Source organism: Podarcis raffonei, chromosome 10 (genome assembly GCF_027172205.1).
Source record: "Podarcis raffonei isolate rPodRaf1 chromosome 10, rPodRaf1.pri, whole genome shotgun sequence".
Classification (NCBI taxonomy): domain Eukaryota; kingdom Metazoa; phylum Chordata; class Lepidosauria; order Squamata; family Lacertidae; genus Podarcis; species Podarcis raffonei.
This window is the reverse complement of record NC_070611.1, coordinates 78,217,174-78,224,393: the sequence shown is the minus strand read 5'-3', so window position 1 is coordinate 78,224,393 and position 7,220 is coordinate 78,217,174.

The window sequence follows — 7,220 nt, the reverse complement described above, 5'->3', positions numbered from 1 at the left end:
TGGCCCTGGCCTGCTCCTTCTCACGTTGGCTGGAGGTTGTGTGTGCACGAGATCGAATCCACCCTTGCTCCTTCAGATTTCTCCTGGGATGTCCCAGCAACCCAAGGCCGGGCGTGGTGGAGCGCCAAAATCCTTCCAGCGGTTGCACGCACGGAAATATTGCCGCAAGCACAACTCCCCATCCCCAAATCTGTTCCAACCAGATGTTTGTGGACTCCAGCTCCCGTCAGCTCCCAGCCAGCACAGCCAGGACCAGCTGGAGTTAAGGCTGTTGTGTATCTGAGGCTTTCTGTATGTGGGGTTCAGGGAAGCCATCACCAGATTCGAAGGGTTTGAGAAATGCAGCTTCTTAAATCCCAGCCCTGCAATGCGCTCTCTGTGGAGCTTCCTGTGCATTTGACCGCGAGGCCACAGGGAGTGCAGGATGCTGCAGCGCAATTGCTGCCAGCAGGGAGCCACTCTGGGCGGCTCCCAATCGAGTGTTAAAAACAATACAGCATTTAATATTAAAAACTTCCCTAAACAGGGCTGCCTTCAGATGTCCTTTAAAAATAAGATAGTGGTTTATTTCCTTGACATCTGATGGGATGGCCTTCCACAGGGCGGGCGCCACAACTGAGAAGGCCCTCTGCCTGATTCCCTGTAGCTTTACTTTTCGCAGTGAGGGAACCGGAGAAGGCCCTCGGAGCTGGATCTCAGTGTTCGGGCAGAACGATGGGGGTGGAGACGCTCCTTCAGGGATACTGAGCCGAGGCCGTTTGGGGCTTTAAAGGTCAGCACCAACATTTTGAATTGTGCTCAGAAATGTACTGGGAGCCAATGCAGATCTCTCAGGACCGGTGTTATGTGGTCCTGGCAGCCACTCCCAGTCACCAGTCTAGCTGCCGCATTCTGGATTAATTGCAGTTGCCAGGTCACCTTCAAAGGTAGCCCCACGTAGAGCGCATTGCAGTAGTCCAAGCAGGAGATAAGCAGAGCATGCAGCACTCTGGCGAGACAGTCCGCAGGCAGATAGGGTCTCAGCCTACGTACCAGATGGAGCTGGTAGACAGCCGCCCTGTATGCAGTTGCAATCAAAATTCATTCAACCCCCCAGGTTTCTTATCAAAATTTACAGACCTTCAGCTGTTTGCAATGAGCAAATCAAACAAAAGCCCTTGGAAATAGCTCAGCTGGCCAACACAACGGACGCTTCCAGTGGTTCCCCCAGATTCACCTGAAATTGCAACTTCTAAAGACTTCCGCAGTCTCCCTCTCCTAATACCGGCCTTTCCCAAACAAAGCCGGGCGTTGGGGGGTCTCCAAATTCCTCTGGTTCGTTTCCTTGCAGTTCCACAGGGTAGCAGTGCTGCTCCATCCTTGACCACATTCGGCCAGGACCAATGAGAGAAAGTAGCCTCTTTGCCCAGAGGGGAGAGTGTTGCTCTTGTGCTCGGATCCTGACACTCGTTTCCCTTTGGGGCATCTGGTTGGCCACTGAGAACAGGATGTTATACCAGAGGGGCCATGGGCCCGATCCACCGGGCTCTCCTTGTGCTCTTAAATTCCACTGTCTTTTTTTGTGCCGAGTTCTCAGTGGAGATGTGAATGGCCTTCCTTCCCTTCCAGAGGCAGCTGTGGCTTCCGAGGCTCCTGACTCATTTTCCTTCCTTATTTATTAGAATTCCGTCCTGCCCTCCCTCCCCAAGGAGCCCTGGGCAGCAAAGCAATAAAAACCCGTACAGTTAAGAATGAAACGCAATTGCAGACATCCGAAAAGCATTTTTGAATGTTAAGAAAGCTGGGTTTAATGCCATGTGGCGCTACGGTCAGTGTGAGGATTTCTGCTCAGATGGACATTCTCCCCCTCTCCTCTCCCTCCCCACCCAAAAAAAACCTGTTCCGGGGTTTTCCCCAACCCCCTGGAGCAGGTTTGGGGAGGGCGTGGGACTCCCATCGCGGAGAGGTGGAAAGTCCCACTGTGCAAATGGGGATCCGTGTCCTGACTTGTTTGTAGAATCCCTGCGGTTCTTTAAGTTGGCCTGTCGTACTGGCAGGGCTGGGAGAGTTTGACCAGGAGATCCGAGGGGCAGTTTTGGGGTTTACACGAGAGGCAGGGCCTGTTTGAATTCACATCACCCTCTGCCTGAAAAACAGCCACGTATATTTTTGAGGGCAGCCATGCTTTGCTTTCTGCCTGTCAGATTTTGAAAATCTGTGCAGAACAGTGGGATATCTGCCTAGCAACATAGGGTTTTTTTTCAGGGTGGGGGTCTCTTCCAGTTCTTGGGTTCCCATATCTGTGGGGGTAGAACAAGCTTTCCCAACCAGTCCCTATGTCTAGGCCAGGCCTAGGCAAACTCAGCCCTCCAGATGTTTTGGGACTACAACTCCCACGATCCCTAGCTAACAGGACCAGTGGATGATGGGAGTTGTAGTCCCAAAGCATCTGGAGGACTAGTCAAGCGGCATGATTAGCAGAACTGAAGATGTTGCTCTGTGCTATTGAACAAAAAGCTGCTAAAGTGAAAAACACAGAACCATAGAATCACAGAATGGTAGAGTCGGAAGGGACCCCCCAGAGGGCATCCAGTCCAACCCCCTGCAATGCAGGAATCTCAGCTCAAGCATCCGTGGCAGATGGCCGTGCATCCTCTGCTCTTCCTGGTGTTGAGTTGGAAACCCCTTTCTTGTGCCTTGAAGCCATGGGTTCGAGTCCTACCCTCCAGAGCAGGAGAAGGCGAGCTTGCTCCCTCTTCCATGAGACAGCTCTTGAGATAGGTGAAGATGGTTATCCTGTCTCCTCTCAGTCTCCTCTTCTCCAGGCTAAACGTAACCTTCTTGGGTGGAAGGCCTGACTCATCACCTGCTAGCCTGCCCCTTATATAGAGAACCAAGAGATCACTTTCTGAAAACTTTGTTCACACAAGGAAGCAGGCACACCTGGCAGAAGCTGTTTGGTTTCTTTTGAGAGGCTATAAGAGCTTCACAAACAGTGGCCCTCTATGCACTGACTGCAAAACAAGCAAAGAAATCAGGAAAAAGGAGTTAGATTTAATCACTATAAATTGTGGTGATTCATAGGTGTAATCTGGAATCATGCTGGATTTGAGTTTGTTGGTTTCCCTGCTAACTTCTCTTATCTCATGGTTGTTGGCAAATTGGATTTTAAAATGGCAAAAGAATATTAGAATGGGAGCTATCGGAGACGCACAAAGGAAACTATTTTAACGCTCAGGAACCTGGCAAAGTCTTTTAAATGTTAGGGGTTTTTATATTACGGATAGATGTTCTCTATTATTTTATTAATACTGTCGCCTAATACAGGTTTGTCATGGCCTTTGGCTAGGACAATAATCTTTTGAACTTGAATATGTTAATCTTTCCTGGGATGGCTCAGCTGGTAGAGCAGGAGACTCTTAATCTCTGGATTGTGGGTTTGAGCCCCATGTTGGGCAAAAGATCCCTGCATTCCAGGGGGTTAGACTAGAAGACCTTTGGGGTTCCCTTCCAACTCTGCAACTCTTAAGAATTCTATGGATGCGAGTCCTTAATCATGTAAAGCTGTGACTTCTGGGCCGTTATGAACCGCAGGCTTGAATTTGTCCAGTGGTCCTTAGTGGAACAGATTCATATTCTCCGCCCCCCCCCCTGCCCTGAATGTGTGAACCACTTGCCTGGTAGCCCTGCACTTAACACAAAAGGCAAAGTCTCTTTCCCACCTTCGGCTTTCAGAGGGAATGTTCCCCGAGTTGGCGAGGCTCCTTGGACAACAAGCTCCTTCTGTGCCAAGGTAAAGGGGTCCATTAGGTCCAGTTGTGACCGACTCTTGGGTTGCGGCGCTCATCTCACTCTATAGGCCGAGGGAGCCAGCGTCCAGTTTCCGGGTCATGTGGCCAGCATGACTAAGCCGCTTCTGGCAAACCAGAGCAGCGCACATTTACCTTCCTGCCGGAGCGGTACCTATTGATCTACTTGCACTTTGAGGTGCTTTCGAACTGCTAGGTTGGCAGGAGCAGGGACCGAGCAACGGGAGCTCACCCCGTCGCGGGGATTCGAACTGCCGACCTTCTGATCGGCAAGTCCTAGGTTCTGTGGTTTAACCGCCATTCGAGTACATGTTTATGGATGCCTGCTTTTCTGCTTTCGAATGGCTTTAAAAAACTCCTTCATTTAAAATCTTTGTAAATGTAGTCAGCCGCTTCAGTGTGTTCTGTGATTTAGCGGTACAGAAAGACTTTCATAAATAAGAAATAAATAACAAGACAGCCCAGCGGCTTTGTGACAGCTGCTGCTGTTGCTGCTCCCTCTGGTCCTGTGCTGCCAGAAGCCCTTTCCCAGCCAAGCTGCCTTCTGGCTGGGTCTCCCCCCCAGCCGCTGTGCCTCCTGGCTTCTCACCTGCCAAGAAGGCGGGGGGAGAGATCCCTGGCCCGGGCTCTGGCACCATCCCCTCTTGGCAGTGCCAGGTGTGGGAGGGCAGGGTGTCCCGGGGAGGTGACTGCTGCCCTTGTCACCCCTGCGGCTGCCAGTGGCACAAGCTTAGCCAGCCGAATGAGTCGGATGCCTCTTACGCACCAGAGCGCCCCGAGGGGACTGGCACCTCGGGCAGATTTCTGGGAAGGGGCAAGGCCAGCCGCTCTCCCTTGCTGGGTAATTGAGAGCAGAGACACGCGGCGTTATAACTCCAAGCTGATGCAAGAGAAGTGCAGGGGAAGATGGGGACTTGGGAGAGAGCCCTGACTCACCGGTTCTGATCCTGCACTTGCTCCTGCTTCAGAAGTCAGGGGTGCTGGCGTCTGGAGGCACTGTGGTTCTTGAGCATCTATCGCAGAATTCTAGAGTTGGAAGGGACCTCCCCGGGGCCATCTAGACCAGCCCCTTGCAATGCAGGAGGAACAAGCATCCCTTTAGTTACAGGTAGGTAGCCATGTTGGTCTGCCATAGTTGGAAACAAAATAAAATTCCTTCCAGTAGCACCTTAGAGACCAACTAAGTTTGTTATTGGGATGAGCTTTTGTGTGCATGCACACTTCTTCAGATACACACATAAAGCATCCCTTTATTCCACTTTGCAGGCCTTACATGAGAGATCTAATGCCCTGGCTCCCATTTTGGGTGGTACAACACCCCCCCAGGGGCAGTAGGATTACATAGCGGGTTGCTAACAGCCAAGGGGACAGCAAGGGGGGCGCTGAAGATGCAAATAAGTTCATTGGAACCTAAGATGAGCGGGCTGGATCAGGCCAATGGCCCATCTAGTCGCAGCCCAGTATACCTGAAGGATATACCCCCATCATTCAGCCTGGGCATTTGAGGTCCAGTTCCGAGGACCTTCTGGCAGTTCCCTCCCTGCACGAAGTGAAGTTACAGGGAACCAGGCAGAGGGCCTTCTCAGTGGTGGCTCCCTCCCTGTGGAACGCCCTCCCGTCAGATTTCAAGGAAATAAACAACTATCTGACTTTTAGAAGACATCTCAAGGCAGCCCTGCATAGGGAAGTTTTTAATGTTTGATGTTTTATTGTACTTTTAATTCTGTTGGGAACCGCCCAGAGTGGCTGGGAAAACCCAGCCGGATGGGCGTGGTATAAATAATAAAGTAGTAGTAGTAGTAGTGGGACGTGGGTGGCGCTGTGGTCTAAACCACAGAGCCTAGGACTTGCCGATCTGAAGGTCAGCAGTTCGAATCCCCACAACGGAGTGAGCTCCCGTTGCTCCTGCCAACCTAGCAGTTCAAAAGCACATCAAAGTGCAAGTAGATAAATAGGTACCGCTCTGGCGGGAAGGTAAACTGCGTTTCCATGTGCTGCTCTGGTTCGCCAGAAGCCGCTTAGTCATGCTGGCCACATGACCCGGAAGCTGCACACCGGCTCCCTCGGCCAGTAAAGCAAGATGAGCGGCGGAACCCCAGAGTCGGTCACAACTGGACCTAATGGTCAGGGGTCCCTTTACCTTTAGTAGTAATAGTGGTAGTAGTATCCTGCTCTCACAGTGGCTGACTAGATGCCCCAATGGGAAACCCACAAGGAAGACCTGAGAACCACAGGGGCACAAATTTGTTTGGGGCACAAAATTTCAACATCGGGTGCTGCCTCCATACAGCTGCTCTCTTCTGGCCAGTGCTGGGCTCTGTTAAAAATGCAAACCAGGAAGTGACCCCTCCAGACAACGAAATTGGGGGGCAATGGATGTCTCCTGCCCACCTCTGCTCTGTCTCTGCAGCTGGAGGCAGCTGTGCTTCTGAATCCCAGTTGCTGGAAACTGCAGGAGGGGAGAGTTGCTCTTGTGTTCGAATCCTGCTTGCTGCTTTTTGCAGAGGCGAATGTGCAGAGGCGGTGGTGGCGGAGGAGCGATAGTGGCTTGTTTTGTTCTTGGTTTTATTATGTATTTTGTGTTCTCTTGCATTTTTATGCCATGAAGCATCCTGAGATTTGCAGATGAAGGGGGTACACAAGTTCAATAAATAAATAAACTGTTCAATAAATAAACTGTTCAGCCATGGTGAGAAAAGGATGTGACCTCCGTGGGCCATTGGCCTTGTCTTGCAGGCTCATCTCGTGGGATTTATTCATTTCCTTTTCTGCATGCACTAGATGGCCAGTCACTCTTGCCCTTCCTTCCCAGAGGCCTTCACTGCTTGCCTGAAGACAGAGAGCTCTCTGCCATGCCAAACCCAAACCCCTCTGACCAATCACGTCAACTTCAAATTAACTCCCCAAATTCCAGGGAAACGGTTCTCATCCTGACACACAAACAGGTTAACAGGAGCACAGTCCCCGAATGCTGACTTGCCGGTCGATCTCCTCACGTCACGGCTGACGTCAAGCACCTTCGCCATTTCATGCCTCTCGCTTTGCCTCATTAAAATCTCTGTCTCCTGTCTGCCAGGGAAGCTCCCGGAGGCCCCCCCCCCAAATGCTCGCATTGGGCTGGCCTGGGCAGCGCAGTCTGGGCCAGGAGCCCAGGATCTGTTTCCTCACCCCGAGGCGGGAAGGGAGCTGTTTCTCCTTGGCTCAGGCGAGAGCCAAGCTCTGCGTCATGGTGAAATAGGATGAGGGTGCCGGGGGCAGGCAGGTTGTCCTAGACCCAAGGACCTGGTGGCCTTGCTGGGACGGGTTGTGTGGGGTGAGGCTCTAGGCAGCCGTGAGCATTCCTTCCGTTGTGGGGCACAAATTCATTCGCATGCCCCTTCTCTCTCCCCCAATTCCATGCGGTTTCAACCTTCCTCCTATTAGAACAGCTGG